Here is a 15000-nt window from a genome sequence, read left to right as displayed (position 1 = left end):
TTGAATGGTGGTGCAGGCTCGAAAGGCAGAATGGCCAACTCCTGCACCTATTGTCCTCCTTTCCTGACTGCCACCCGCAGACAGCGTGCAGCCCCAATCCCTTTCTTTCCGTCTTTCTCGCTGATTTCGGCAGCGCTCCGCTCTCCTCCCCTCCCTGTCTGGTGCCTGCAGGCGACTGATGGCCGGCACAGCAGCAACAGCAGCAGCAGCAGCAGCAAAAATAACCTGCCGCTCCATTGCGTGGCACAACACAAGTGCAGAGGGGTGACTTGAGCAGCCCCTGCTGGCGGAAAAAGCCTACTGCACCTGGTATTCCCAGGCGGTCTCCCATCCAAGTACTAACCAGGCCTGAGTCTGCTTAGCTTCTGAGATCAGACGAGATCGGGCGCTTTCAGACTAGTATGGCCGTAGGCACCGGCCCCTTCCTTTTCTCCCTACTTCAAGGCGTGCTGGCCAGCCACATTTTCTTTGCTGCTCTTTCTCTTTATCCCCTTTGTTTTTTTTTTCTCTTTTCTCTTTGCTCTTCCTCCTCTGTGCGTGCTTCCCTCCCTCCGTCCCTCCAGCTGCCTTTCAGCCAGCCCTTGCCCACCAGGCTCCTGTAGTCTCCCACATCCCCACGCAGGCCAACTGCAAGCCCTCCCCCTGCTTCATCAGGCTGCAGCCTGCATTCTCTCATCCTTCCGCACTCCTCCACGCCTCCCTTTCCCAATGGCAGGCAGTGGCCAGGGGGGTACCGCAGGGATCACTACTGGCACCGCAGCTTTTTACCATATATCTTAACCATCTACAAGATGCTATTAGCCATAACATTAGCAAATTTGCTGATGATACTAAGCTGGCTGGCAGGGTGAAATGTCATCAGGATGTTAGCAGATTACAGGGTGACCTGGACAAGTTAGGTGAGTGGCCAGATGCAATTTAATGTGGATAAATCAATGGTTACCCACTTTGGTGCAAGGCAGATTACTACCTAAATGGAATCAATTTAGGTCAAGGGGCAGGACAGAGAGATCTGGGGGTTCCTGTACACCACTCAATGAAGGTAAGCATGCAGGTACAGCAGGTAGTGAAGAAGGCTCATAGCATGCTGGCCTTCATAACAAGAGGGATGGAGTATAGAAGCAAAGAGGTTCTTTTGCAGCTGTACAGGGCCCTGGTGAGACCACACCTGGAGTACTGTGTGCAGTTCTGCTCTCCAGATTTGATTCTGGCTATTGAGGGAATGCAGCGTAGGTTCACCAGGTCAATTCCTGGACTGGCGGGATTACCTTACACTGAAAGACTGGAGCGACTGGGCTTGTGTGTACCCTCGAGTTTAGAAGACTGAGAGGGGATCTGATTGAGACATTTCAGATCATCAAAGGATTGGACACTCTGGCGGCAGGAAACATGTTTCCGCTGCTGGGTGAGTGCCGAAACAGAGGACACTGCTTAAAAATACGGGGTAGACCATTTAGGACAGAGATGAGGAGAAACTTCTTCACCCAGAGAGTGGTGGCTGTGTGGAATGCTCTGCCCCAGAGGGCAGTGGAGGCCCAGTCTCTGGATTCATTTAAGAAAGAGTTGCATAGAGCTCTCAAGGATAGTGGAATCAAGGGTTACGGAGATAAGGCAGGAACAGGATACTGATTAAGGATGATCAGCCATGATCATATTGAATGGTGGTGCAGGCTCGAAAGGCAGAATGGCCAACTCCTGCACCTATTGTCCTCCTTTCCTGACTGCCACCCTCAGACAGCGTGCAGCCCCAATCCCTTTCTTTCCGTCTTTCTCGCTGATTTCGGCAGCGCTCCGCTCTCCTCCCCTCCCTGTCTGGTGCCTGCAGGCGACTGATGGCCGGCACAGCAGCAGCAGCAGCAGCAGCAGCAGCAAAAATAACCTGCCGCTCCATTGCGTGGCACAACACAAGTGCAGAGGGGTGACTTGAGCAGCCCCTGCTGGCGGAAAAAGCCTACTGCACCTGGTATTCCCAGGCGGTCTCCCATCCAAGTACTAACCAGGCCTGAGTTTGCTTAGCTTCCGAGATCAGACGAGATCGGGCGTTTTCAGACTAGTATGGCCGTAGGCACCGGCCCCTTCCTTTTCTCCCTACTTCAAGGCGTGCTGGCCAGCCACATTTTCTTTGCTGCTCTTTCTCTTTATCCCCTTTGTTTTTTTTTTCTCTTTTCTCTTTGCTCTTCCTCCTCTGTGCGTGCTTCCCTCCCTCCGTCCCTCCAGCTGCCTTTCAGCCAGCCCTTGCCCACCAGGCTCCTGTAGTCTCCCACATCCCCACGCAGGCCAACTGCAAGCCCTCCCCCTGCTTCATAAGGCTGCAGCCTGCATTCTCTCATCCTTCCGCACTCCTCCACGCCTCCCTTTCCCAATGGCAGGCAGTGGCCAGGGGGGTACCGCAGGGATCACTACTGGCACCGCAGCTTTTTACCATATATCTTAACCATCTACAAGATGCTATTAGCCATAACATTAGCAAATTTGCTGATGATACTAAGCTGGCTGGCAGGGTGAAATGTCATCAGGATGTTAGCAGATTACAGGGTGACCTGGACAAGTTAGGTGAGTGGCCAGATGCAATTTAATGTGGATAAATCAATGGTTACCCACTTTGGTGCAAGGCAGATTACTACCTAAATGGAATCAATTTAGGTCAAGGGGCAGGACAGAGAGATCTGGGGGTTCCTGTACACCACTCAATGAAGGTAAGCATGCAGCTACAGCAGGTAGTGAAGAAGGCTCATAGCATGCTGGCCTTCATAACAAGAGGGATGGAGTATAGAAGCAAAGAGGTTCTTTTGCAGCTGTACAGGGCCCTGGTGAGACCACACCTGGAGTACTGTGTGCAGTTCTGCTCTCCAGATTTGATTCTGGCTATTGAGGGAATGCAGCGTAGGTTCACCAGGTCAATTCCTGGACTGGCGGGATTACCTTACACTGAAAGACTGGAGCGACTGGGCTTGTGTGTACCCTCGAGTTTAGAAGACTGAGAGGGGATCTGATTGAGACATTTCAGATCATCAAAGGATTGGACACTCTGGCGGCAGGAAACATGTTTCCGCTGCTGGGTGAGTGCCGAAACAGAGGACACTGCTTAAAAATACGGGGTAGACCATTTAGGACAGAGATGAGGAGAAACTTCTTCACCCAGAGAGTGGTGGCTGTGTGGAATGCTCTGCCCCAGAGGGCAGTGGAGGCCCAGTCTCTGGATTCATTTAAGAAAGAGTTGCATAGAGCTCTCAAGGATAGTGGAATCAAGGGTTACGGAGATAAGGCAGGAACAGGATACTGATTAAGGATGATCAGCCATGATCATATTGAATGGTGGTGCAGGCTCGAAAGGCAGAATGGCCAACTCCTGCACCTATTGTCCTCCTTTCCTGACTGCCACCCTCAGACAGCGTGCAGCCCCAATCCCTTTCTTTCCGTCTTTCTCGCTGATTTCGGCAGCGCTCCGCTCTCCTCCCCTCCCTGTCTGGTGCCTGCAGGCGACTGATGGCCGGCACAGCAGCAGCAGCAGCAGCAGCAGCAGCAAAAATAACCTGCCGCTCCATTGCGTGGCACAACACAAGTGCAGAGGGGTGACTTGAGCAGCCCCTGCTGGCGGAAAAAGCCTACTGCACCTGGTATTCCCAGGCGGTCTCCCACCCAAGTACTAACCAGGCCTGAGTCTGCTTAGATTCCGAGATCGGGCGTTTTCAGACTAGTATGGCCGTAGGCACCGGCCCCTTCCTTTTCTCCCTACTTCAAGGCGTGCTGGCCAGCCACATTTTCTTTGCTGCTCTTTCTCTTTATCCCCTTTGTTTTTTTTTTCTCTTTTCTCTTTGCTCTTCCTCCTCTGTGCGTGCTTCCCTCCCTCCGTCCCTCCAGCTGCCTTTCAGCCAGCCCTTGCCCACCAGGCTCCTGTAGTCTCCCACATCCCCACGCAGGCCAACTGCAAGCCCTCCCCTGCTTCATAAGGCTGCAGCCTGCATTCTCTCATCCTTCCGCACTCCTCCACGCCTCCCTTTCCCAATGGCAGGCAGTGGCCAGGGGGGGTACCGCAGGGATCACTACTGGCACCGCAGCTTTTTACCATATATCTTAACCATCTACAAGATGCTATTAGCCATAACATTAGCAAATTTGCTGATGATACTAAGCTGGCTGGCAGGGTGAAATGTCATCAGGATGTTAGCAGATTACAGGGTGACCTGGACAAGTTAGGTGAGTGGCCAGATGCAATTTAATGTGGATAAATCAATGGTTACCCACTTTGGTGCAAGGCAGATTACTACCTAAATGGAATCAATTTAGGTCAAGGGGCAGGACAGAGAGATCTGGGGGTTCCTGTACACCACTCAATGAAGGTAAGCATGCAGGTACAGCAGGTAGTGAAGAAGGCTAATAGCATGCTGGCCTTCATAACAAGAGGGATGGAGTATAGAAGCAAAGAGGTTCTTTTGCAGCTGTACAGGGCCCTGGTGAGACCACACCTGGAGTACTGTGTGCAGTTCTGCTCTCCAGATTTGATTCTGGCTATTGAGGGAATGCAGCGTAGGTTCACCAGGTCAATTCCTGGACTGGCGGGATTACCTTACACTGAAAGACTGGAGCGACTGGGCTTGTGTGTACCCTCGAGTTTAGAAGACTGAGAGGGGATCTGATTGAGACATTTCAGATCATCAAAGGATTGGACACTCTGGCGGCAGGAAACATGTTTCCGCTGCTGGGTGAGTGCCGAAACAGAGGACACTGCTTAAAAATACGGGGTAGACCATTTAGGACAGAGATGAGGAGAAACTTCTTCACCCAGAGAGTGGTGGCTGTGTGGAATGCTCTGCCCCAGAGGGCAGTGGAGGCCCAGTCTCTGGATTCATTTAAGAAAGAGTTGCATAGAGCTCTCAAGGATACTGGAATCAAGGGTTACGGAGATAAGGCAGGAACAGGATACTGATTAAGGATGATCAGCCATGATCATATTGAATGGTGGTGCAGGCTCGAAAGGCAGAATGGCCAACTCCTGCACCTATTGTCCTCCTTTCCTGACTGCCACCCTCAGACAGCGTGCAGCCCCAATCCCTTTCTTTCCGTCTTTCTCGCTGATTTCGGCAGCGCTCCGCTCTCCTCCCCTCCCTGTCTGGTGCCTGCAGGCGACTGATGGCCGGCACAGCAGCAGCAGCAGCAGCAGCAGCAGCAGCAAAAATAACCTGCCGCTCCATTGCGTGGCACAACACAAGTGCAGAGGGGTGACTTGAGCAGCCCCTGCTGGCGGAAAAAGCCTACTGCACCTGGTATTCCCAGGCGGTCTCCCATCCAAGTACTAACCAGGCCTGAGTCTGCTTAGCTTCCGAGATCAGACGAGATCGGGCGCTTTCAGACTAGTATGGCCATAGGCACCGGCCCCTTCCTTTTCTCCCTACTTCAAGGCGTGCTGGCCAGCCACATTTTCTTTGCTGCTCTTTCTCTTTATCCCTTTGTTTTTTTTTTCTCTTTTCTCTTTGCTCTTCCTCCTCTGTGCGTGCTTCCCTCCCTCCGTCCCTCCAGCTGCCTTTCAGCCAGCCCTTGCCCACCAGGCTCCTGTAGTCTCCCACATCCCCACGCAGGCCAACTGCAAGCCCTCCCCCTGCTTCATAAGGCTGCAGCCTGCATTCTCTCATCCTTCCGCACTCCTCCACGCCTCCCTTTCCCAATGGCAGGCAGTGGCCAGGGGGGTACCGCAGGGATCACTACTGGCACCGCAGCTTTTTACCATATATCTTAACCATCTACAAGATGCTATTAGCCATAACATTAGCAAATTTGCTGATGATACTAAGCTGGCTGGCAGGGTGAAATGTCATCAGGATGTTAGCAGATTACAGGGTGACCTGGACAAGTTAGGTGAGTGGCCAGATGCAATTTAATGTGGATAAATCAATGGTTACCCACTTTGGTGCAAGGCAGATTACTACCTAAATGGAATCAATTTAGGTCAAGGGGCAGGACAGAGAGATCTGGGGGTTCCTGTACACCACTCAATGAAGGTAAGCATGCAGGTACAGCAGGTAGTGAAGAAGGCTAATAGCATGCTGGCCTTCATAACAAGAGGGATGGAGTATAGAAGCAAAGAGGTTCTTTTGCAGCTGTACAGGGCCCTGGTGAGACCACACCTGGAGTACTGTGTGTGCAGTTCTGCTCTCCAGATTTGATTCTGGCTATTGAGGGAATGCAGCGTAGGTTCACCAGGTCAATTCCTGGACTGGCGGGATTACCTTACACTGAAAGACTGGAGCGACTGGGCTTGTGTGTACCCTCGAGTTTAGAAGACTGAGAGGGGATCTGATTGAGACATTTCAGATCATCAAAGGATTGGACACTCTGGCGGCAGGAAACATGTTTCCGCTGCTGGGGTGAGTGCCGAAACAGAGGACACTGCTTAAAAATACGGGGTAGACCATTTAGGACAGAGATGAGGAGAAACTTCTTCACCCAGAGAGTGGTGGCTGTGTGGAATGCTCTGCCCCAGAGGGCAGTGGAGGCCCAGTCTCTGGATTCATTTAAGAAAGAGTTGCATAGAGCTCTCAAGGATAGTGGAATCAAGGGTTACGGAGATAAGGCAGGAACAGGATACTGATTAGGGATGATCAGCCATGATCATATTGAATGGTGGTGCAGGCTCGAAAGGCAGAATGGCCAACTCCTGCACCTATTGTCCTCCTTTCCTGACTGCCACCCTCAGACAGCGTGCAGCCCAATCCCTTTCTTTCCGTCTTTCTCGCTGATTTCGGCAGCGCTCCGCTCTCCTCCCCTCCCTGTCTGGTGCCTGCAGGCGACTGATGGCCGGCACAGCAGCAGCAGCAGCAGCGCAGCAGCAGCAGCAGCAAAATAACCTGCCGCTCCATTGCGTGGCACAACACAAGTGCAGAGGGGTGACTTGAGCAGCCCCTGCTGGCGGAAAAAAGCCTACTGCACCTGGTATTCCCAGGCGGTCTCCCATCCAAGTACTAACCAGGCCTGAGTCTGCTTAGATTCCGAGATCAGACGAGATCCGGCGTTTTCAGACTAGTATGGCCGTAGGCACGGCCCCTTCCTTTTCTCCCTACTTCAAGGCGTGCTGGCCAGCCACATTTTCTTTGCTGCTCTTTCTCTTTATCCCCTTTGTTTTTTTTTTCTCTTTTCTCTTTGCTCTTCCTCCTCTGTGCGTGCTTCCCTCCCTCCGTCCCTCCAGCTGCCTTTCAGCCAGCCCTTGCCCACAGGCTCCTGTAGTCTCCCACATCCCCACGCAGGCCAACTGCAAGCCCTCCCCTGCTTCATAAGGCTGCAGCCTGCATTCTCTCATCCTTCCGCACTCCTCCACGCCTCCCTTTCCCAATGGCAGGCAGTGGCCAGGGGGGTACCGCAGGGATCACTACTGGCACCGCAGCTTTTTACCATATATCTTAACCATCTACAAGATGCTATTAGCCATAACATTAGCAAATTTGCTGATGATACTAAGCTGGCTGGCAGGGTGAAATGTCATCAGGATGTTAGCAGATTACAGGGTGACCTGGACAAGTTAGGTGAGTGGCCAGATGCAATTTAATGTGGACAAATCAATGGTTACCCACTTTGGTGCAAGGCAGATTACTACCTAAATGGAATCAATTTAGCTCAAGGGGCAGGACAGAGAGATCTGGGGGTTCCTGTACACCACTCAATGAAGGTAAGCATGCAGGTACAGCAGGTAGTGAAGAAGGCTAATAGCATGCTGGCCTTCATAACAAGAGGGATGGAGTATAGAAGCAAAGAGGTTCTTTTGCAGCTGTACAGGGCCCTGGTGAGACCACACCTGGAGTACTGTGTGCAGTTCTGCTCTCCAGATTTGATTCTGGCTATTGAGGGAATGCAGCGTAGGTTCACCAGGTCAATTCCTGGACTGGCGGGATTACCTTACACTGAAAGACTGGAGCGACTGGGCTTGTGTGTACCCTCGAGTTTAGAAGACTGAGAGGGGATCTGATTGAGACATTTCAGATCATCAAAGGATTGGACACTCTGGCGGCAGGAAACATGTTTCCGCTGCTGGGTGAGTGCCGAAACAGAGGACACTGCTTAAAATACGGGGTAGACCATTTAGGACAGAGATGAGGAGAAACTTCTTCACCCAGAGAGTGGTGGCTGTGTGGATGCTCTGCCCCAGAGGGCAGTGGTGGCCCGTCTCTGGATTCATTTAAGAAAGAGTTGCATAGAGCTCTCAAGGATAGTGGAATCAAGGGTTACGGAGATAGGCAGGAACAGGATACTGATTAGGGATGATCAGCCATGATCATATTGATGGTGGTGCAGGCTCGAAAGGCAGAATGGCCAACTCCTGCACCTATTGTCCTCCTTTCCTGACTGCCACCCGCAGACAGCGTGCAGCCCCAATCCCTTTCTTTCCGTCTTTCTCGCTGATTTCGGCAGCGCTCCGCTCTCCTCCCTCCCTGTCTGGTGCCTGCAGGCGACTGATGGCCGGCACAGCAGCAGCAGCAGCAGCAGCAAAATAACCTGCCGCTCCATTGCGTGGCACAACACAAGTGCAGAGGGGTGACTTGAGCAGCCCCTGCTGGCGGAAAAAGCCTACTGCACCTGGTATTCCCAGGCGGTCTCCATCCAAGTACTAACCAGGCCTGAGTCTGCTTAGCATCCGAGATCAGACGAGATCGGGCGCTTTCAGACTAGTATGGCCGTAGGCACCGGCCCCTTCCTTTTCTCCCTACTTCAAGGCGTGCTGGCCAGCCACATTTTCTTTGCTGCTCTTTCTCTTTATCCCCTTTGTTTTTTTTTTCTCTTTTCTCTTTGCTCTTCCTCCTCTGTGCGTGCTTCCCTCCCTCCGTCCCTCCAGCTGCCTTTCAGCCAGCCCTTGCCCACCAGGCTCCTGTAGTCTCCCACATCCCCACGCAGGCCAACTGCAAGCCCTCCCCTGCTTCATCAGGCTGCAGCCTGCATTCTCTCATCCTTCCGCACTCCTCCACGCCTCCCTTTCCCAATGGCAGGCAGTGGCCAGGGGGGGTACCGCAGGGATCACTACTGGCACCGCAGCTTTTTACCATATATCTTAACCATCTACAAGATGCTATTAGCCATAACATTAGCAAATTTGCTGATGATACTAAGCTGGCTGGCAGGGTGAAATGTCATCAGGATGTTAGCAGATTACAGGGTGACCTGGACAAGTTAGGTGAGTGGCCAGATGCAATTTAATGTGGATAAATCAATGGTTACCCACTTTGGTGCAAGGCAGATTACTACCTAAATGGAATCAATTTAGGTCAAGGGGCAGGACAGAGAGATCTGGGGGGTTCCTGTACACCACTCAATGAAGGTAAGCATGCAGGTACAGCAGGTAGTGAAGAAGGCTAATAGCATGCTGGCCTTTATAACAAGAGGGATGGAGTATAGAAGCAAAGAGGTTCTTTTGCAGCTGTACAGGCCCTGGTGAGACCACACCTGGAGTACTGTGTGCAGTTCTGCTCTCAGATTTGATTCTGGCTATTGAGGGAATGCAGCGTAGGTTCACCAGGTCAATTCCTGGACTGGCGGGATTACCTTACACTGAAAGACTGGAGCGACTGGGCTTGTGTGTACCCTCGAGTTTAGAAGACTGAGAGGGGATCTGATTGAGACATTTCAGATCATCAAAGGATTGGACACTCTGGCGGCAGGAAACATGTTTCCGCTGCTGGGTGAGTGCCGAAACAGAGGACACTGCTTAAAAATACGGGGTAGACCATTTAGGAAGAGATGAGGAGAAACTTCTTCACCCAGAGAGTGGTGGCTGTGTGGAATGCTCTGCCCCAGAGGGCAGTGGAGGCCCAGTCTCTGGATTCATTTAAGAAAGAGTTGCATAGAGCTCTCAAGGATAGTGGAATCAAGGGTTACGGAGATAAGGCAGGAACAGGATACTGATTAAGGATGATCAGCCATGATCATATTGAATGGTGGTGCAGGCTCGAAAGGCAGAATGGCCAACTCCTGCACCTATTGTCCTCCTTTCCTGACTGCCACCCGCAGACAGCGTGCAGCCCCAATCCCTTTCTTTCCGTCTTTCTCGCTGATTTCGGCAGCGCTCCGCTCTCCTCCCCTCCCTGTCTGGTGCCTGCAGGCGACTGATGGCCGGCACAGCAGCAGCAGCAGCAGCAGCAGCAGCAAAAATAACCTGCCGCTCCATTGCGTGGCACAACACAAGTGCAGAGGGGTGACTTGAGCAGCCCTGCTGGCGGAAAAAGCCTACTGCACCTGGTATTCCCAGGCGGTCTCCATCCAAGTACTAACCAGGCCTGAGTCTGCTTAGCTTCCGAGATCAGACGAGATCGGGCGTTTTCAGACTAGTATGGCCGTAGGCACCGGCCCCTTCCTTTTCCCCTACTTCAAGGCGTGCTGGCCAGCCACATTTTCTTTGCTGCTCTTTCTCTTTATCCCTTTGTTTTTTTTTTCTCTTTTCTCTTTGCTCTTCCTTCTCTGTGCGTGCTTCCCTCCCTCCGTCCCTCAGCTGCCTTTCAGCCAGCCTTGCCCACCAGGCTCCTGTAGTCTCCCACATCCCACGCAGGCCAACTGCAAGCCCTCCCCTGCTTCATAAGGCTGCAGCCTGCATTCTCTCATCCTTCCGCACTCCTCCACGCCTCCCTTTCCCAATGGCAGGCAGTGGCCAGGGGGTACCGCAGGGATCACTACTGGGACCGCAGCTTTTTACCATATATCTTAACCATCTACAAGATGCTATTAGCCATAACATTAGCAAATTTGCTGATGATACTAAGCTGGCTGGCAGGGTGAAATGTCATCAGGATGTTAGCAGATTACAGGGTGACCTGGACAAGTTAGGTGAGTGGCCAGATGCAATTTAATGTGGATAAATCAATGGTTACCCACTTTGGTGCAAGGCAGATTACTACCTAAATGGAATCAATTTAGGTCAAGGGGCAGGACAGAGAGATCTGGGGGTTCCTGTACACCACTCAATGAAGGTAAGCATGCAGGTACAGCAGGTAGTGAAGAAGGCTAATAGCATGCTGGCCTTCATAACAGAGGGATGGAGTATAGAAGCAAAGAGGTTCTTTTGCAGCTGTACAGGGCCTGGTGAGACCACACTGGAGTACTGTGTGCAGTTCTGCTCTCCAGATTTGATTCTGGCTATTGAGGAATGCAGCGTAGGTTCACCAGGTCAATTCCTGGACTGGCGGATTACCTTACACTGAAAGACTGGAGCGACTGGGCTTGTGTGTACCCTCGAGTTTAGAAGACTGAGAGGGGATCTGATTGAGACATTTCAGATCATCAAAGGATTGGACACTCTGGCGGCAGGAAACATGTTTCGCTGCTGGGTGAGTGCCGAAACAGAGGACACTGCTTAAAAATACGGGGTAGACCATTTAGGACAGAGATGAGGAGAAACTTCTTCACCCAGAGAGTGGTGGCTGTGTGGAATGCTCTGCCCCAGAGGGAGTGGAGGCCCAGTCTCTGGATTCATTTAAGAAAGAGTTGCATAGAGCTCTCAAGGATAGTGGAATCAAGGGTTACGGAGATAAGGCAGGAACAGGATACTGATTAAGGATGATCAGCCATGATCATATTGAATGGTGGTGCAGGCTCGAAAGGCAGAATGGCAACTCCTGCACCTATTGTCCTCCTTTCCTGACTGCCACCCTCAGACAGCGTGCAGCCCAATCCCTTTCTTTCCGTCTTTCTCGCTGATTTCGGCAGCGCTCCGCTCTCCTCCCTCCCTGTCTGGTGCCTGCAGGCGACTGATGGCCGGCACAGCACCAGCAGCAGCAGCAGCAGCAGCAAAAATAACCTGCCGCTCCATTGCGTGGCACAACACAAGTGCAGAGGGGTGACTTGAGCAGCCCTGCTGGCGGAAAAAGCCTACTGCACCTGGTATTCCCAGGCGGTCTCCATCCAAGTACTAACCAGGCCTGAGTCTGCTTAGCTTCTGAGATCAGACGAGATCGGGCGTTTTCAGACTAGTATGCCGTAGGCACCGGCCCCTTCCTTTTCTCCCTACTTCAAGGCGTGCTGGCCAGCCACATTTCTTTGCTGCTCTTTCTCTTTATCCCCTTTGTTTTTTTTTTCTCTTTTCTCTTTGCTCTTCCTCCTCTGTGCGTGCTTCCCTCCTCCGTCCCTCCAGCTGCCTTTCAGCCAGCCTTGCCCACCAGGCTCCTGTAGTCTCCCACATCCCACGCAGGCCAACTGCAAGCCCTCCCCTGCTTCATAAGGCTGCAGCCTGCATTCTCTCATCCTTCCGCACTCCTCCACGCCTCCCTTTCCCAATGGCAGGCAGTGGCCAGGGGGGTACCGCAGGGATCACTACTGGCACCGCAGCTTTTTACCATATATCTTAACATCTACAAGATGCTATTAGCCATAACATTAGCAAATTTGCTGATGATACTAAGCTGGCTGCAGGGTGAAATGTCATCAGGATGTTAGCAGATTACAGGGTGACCTGGACAAGTTAGGTGAGTGGCCAGATGCAATTTAATGTGGATAAATCAATGGTTACCCACTTTGGTGCAAGGCAGATTACTACCTAAATGGAATCAATTTAGGTCAAGGGCAGGACAGAGAGATCTGGGGGTTCCTGTACACCACTCAATGAAGGTAAGCATGCAGGTACAGCAGGTAGTGAAGAAGGCTTATAGCATGCTGGCCTTCATAACAAGAGGGATGGAGTATAGAAGCAAAGAGGTTCTTTTGCAGCTGTACAGGCCCTGGTGAGACCACACCTGGAGTACTGTGTGCAGTTCTGCTCTCCAGATTTGATTCTGGCTATTGAGGGAATGCAGCGTAGGTTCACCAGGTCAATTCCTGGACTGGCGGGATTACCTTACACTGAAAGACTGGAGCGACTGGGCTTGTGTGTACCCTCGAGTTTAGAAGACTGAGAGGGGATCTGATTGAGACATTTCAGATCATCAAAGGATTGGACACTCTGGCGGCAGGAAACATGTTTCCGCTGCTGTGTGAGTGCCGAAACAGAGGACACTGCTTAAAAATACGGGGTAGACCATTTAGGACAGAGATGAGGAGAAACTTCTTCACCAGAGAGTGGTGGCTGTGTGGAATGCTCTGCCCCAGAGGGCAGTGGAGGCCAGTCTCTGGATTCATTTAAGAAAGAGTTGCATAGAGCTCTCAAGGATATGGAATCAAGGGTTACGGAGATAAGGCAGGAACAGGATACTGATTAAGGATGATCAGCCATGATCATATTGAATGGTGGTGCAGGCTCGAAAGGCAGAATGGCAACTCCTGCACCTATTGTCCTCCTTTCCTGACTGCCACCCTCAGACAGCGTGCAGCCCCAATCCCTTTCTTTCCGTCTTTCTCGCTGATTTCGGCAGCGCTCCGCTCTCCTCCCCTCCCGTCTGGTGCCTGCAGGCGACTGATGGCCGGCACAGCAGCAGCAGCAGCAGCGCAGCAGCAGCAGCAAAAATAACCTGCCGCTCCATTGCGTGGCACACACAAGTGCAGAGGGGTGACTTGAGCAGCCCCTGCTGGCGGAAAAAGCCTACTGCACCTGGTATTCCCAGGCGGTCTCCCATCCAAGTACTAACCAGGCCTGAGTCTGCTTAGCTTCCGAGATCAGACGAGATCGGGCGTTTCAGACTAGTATGGCCGTAGGCACCGGCCCCTTCCTTTTCTCCCTACTTCAAGGCGTGCTGGCCAGCCACATTTTCTTTGCTGCTCTTTCTCTTTATCCCTTTGTTTTTTTTTTCTCTTTTCTCTTTGCTCTTCTCCTCTGTGCGTGCTTCCCTCCTCCGTCCCTCCAGCTGCCTTTCAGCCAGCCCTTGCCCACCAGGCTCCTGTAGTCTCCCACATCCCACGCAGGCCAACTGCAAGCCCTCCCCCTGCTTCATAAGGCTGCAGCCTGCATTCTCTCATCCTTCCGCACTCCTCCACGCCTCCCTTTCCCAATGGCAGGCAGTGGCCAGGGGGGTACCGCAGGGATCACTACTGGCACCGCAGCTTTTTACCATATATCTTAACATCTACAAGATGCTATTAGCCATAACATTAGCAAATTTGCTGATGATACTAAGCTGGCTGGCAGGGTGAAATGTCATCAGGATGTTAGCAGATTACAGGGTGACCTGGACAAGTTAGGTGAGTGGCCAGATGCAATTTAATGTGGATAAATCAATGGTTACCACTTTGGTGCAAGGCAGATTACTACCTAAATGGAATCAATTTAGGTCAAGGGGCAGGACAGAGAGATCTGGGGGTTCCTGTACACCACTCAATGAAGGTAAGCATGCAGGTACAGCAGGTAGTGAAGAAGGCTAATAGCATGCTGGCCTTCATAACAAGAGGGATGGAGTATAGAAGCAAGAGGTTCTTTTGCAGCTGTACAGGGCCCTGGTGAGACCACACCGGGAGTACTGTGTGCAGTTCTGCTCTCCAGATTTGATTCTGGCTATTGAGGGAATGCAGCGTAGGTTCACAGGTCAATTCCTGGACTGGCGGGATTACCTTACACTGAAAGACTGGAGCGACTGGGCTTGTGTGTACCCTCGAGTTTAGAAGACTGAGAGGGGATCTGATTGAGACATTTCAGATCATCAAAGGATTGGACACTCTGGCGGCAGGAACATGTTTCCGCTGCTGGGTGAGTGCCGAAACAGAGGACACTGCTTAAAAATACGGGGTAGACCATTTAGGACAGAGATGAGGAGAAACTTCTTCACCAGAGAGTGGTGGCTGTGTGGAATGCTCTGCCCCAGAGGGCAGTGGAGGCCCAGTCTCTGGATTCATTTAAGAAAGAGTTGCATAGAGCTCTCAAGGATAGTGGAATCAAGGGTTACGGAGATAAGGCAGGAACAGGATACTGATTAAGGATGATCAGCCATGATCATATTGAATGGTGGTGCAGGCTCGAAAGGCAGAATGGCCAACTCCTGCACCTATTGTCCTCCTTTCCTGACTGCCACCCTCAGACAGCGTGCAGCCCCAATCCCTTTCTTTCCGTCTTTCTCGCTGATTTCGGCAGCGCTCCGCTCTCCTCCCCTCCCTGTCTGGTGCCTGCAGGCG

The 15000-nt window shown here is 52.0% G+C and overlaps 7 non-coding genes and 2 pseudogenes across 7 annotated transcripts; all 9 read right to left on the bottom strand.

Annotated features, from left to right (window-relative positions):
- Positions 1 to 294: 294 nt before the first annotated feature.
- Positions 295 to 413, bottom strand: LOC132808477 (5S ribosomal RNA). The gene has a single exon (XR_009642088.1). It is a non-coding gene; the product is annotated as a 5S ribosomal RNA (ribosomal RNA).
- A 1535-nt stretch (positions 414 to 1948) lies between these two features.
- LOC132808473 (5S ribosomal RNA) lies at positions 1949 to 2067 on the bottom strand. The gene has a single exon (XR_009642087.1). It is a non-coding gene; the product is annotated as a 5S ribosomal RNA (ribosomal RNA).
- Positions 2068 to 3602: 1535 nt separating this feature from the next.
- Positions 3603 to 3711, bottom strand: LOC132808966 (5S ribosomal RNA; annotated as a pseudogene).
- Positions 3712 to 5249: 1538 nt separating this feature from the next.
- LOC132809894 (5S ribosomal RNA) lies at positions 5250 to 5368 on the bottom strand. The gene has a single exon (XR_009642620.1). It is a non-coding gene; the product is annotated as a 5S ribosomal RNA (ribosomal RNA).
- A 1544-nt stretch (positions 5369 to 6912) lies between these two features.
- LOC132808804 (5S ribosomal RNA) lies at positions 6913 to 7031 on the bottom strand. The gene has a single exon (XR_009642154.1). It is a non-coding gene; the product is annotated as a 5S ribosomal RNA (ribosomal RNA).
- Positions 7032 to 8550: 1519 nt separating this feature from the next.
- On the bottom strand, positions 8551 to 8668 carry LOC132808790 (5S ribosomal RNA). The gene has a single exon (XR_009642152.1). It is a non-coding gene; the product is annotated as a 5S ribosomal RNA (ribosomal RNA).
- Positions 8669 to 10200: 1532 nt separating this feature from the next.
- On the bottom strand, positions 10201 to 10318 carry LOC132808720 (5S ribosomal RNA). Its single transcript, XR_009642140.1, has one exon. It is a non-coding gene; the product is annotated as a 5S ribosomal RNA (ribosomal RNA).
- A 1517-nt stretch (positions 10319 to 11835) lies between these two features.
- Positions 11836 to 11952, bottom strand: LOC132808940 (5S ribosomal RNA; annotated as a pseudogene).
- A 1525-nt stretch (positions 11953 to 13477) lies between these two features.
- On the bottom strand, positions 13478 to 13595 carry LOC132808676 (5S ribosomal RNA). Its single transcript, XR_009642134.1, has one exon. It is a non-coding gene; the product is annotated as a 5S ribosomal RNA (ribosomal RNA).
- Between the last annotated feature and the right edge of the window lie 1405 nt (positions 13596 to 15000).

The sequence above is a fragment of the Hemiscyllium ocellatum genome, chromosome 3, assembly GCF_020745735.1.
Source record: "Hemiscyllium ocellatum isolate sHemOce1 chromosome 3, sHemOce1.pat.X.cur, whole genome shotgun sequence".
Classification (NCBI taxonomy): Eukaryota; Metazoa; Chordata; class Chondrichthyes; order Orectolobiformes; family Hemiscylliidae; genus Hemiscyllium; species Hemiscyllium ocellatum.
This window is presented reverse-complemented; position numbering and strand designations above follow the sequence as displayed.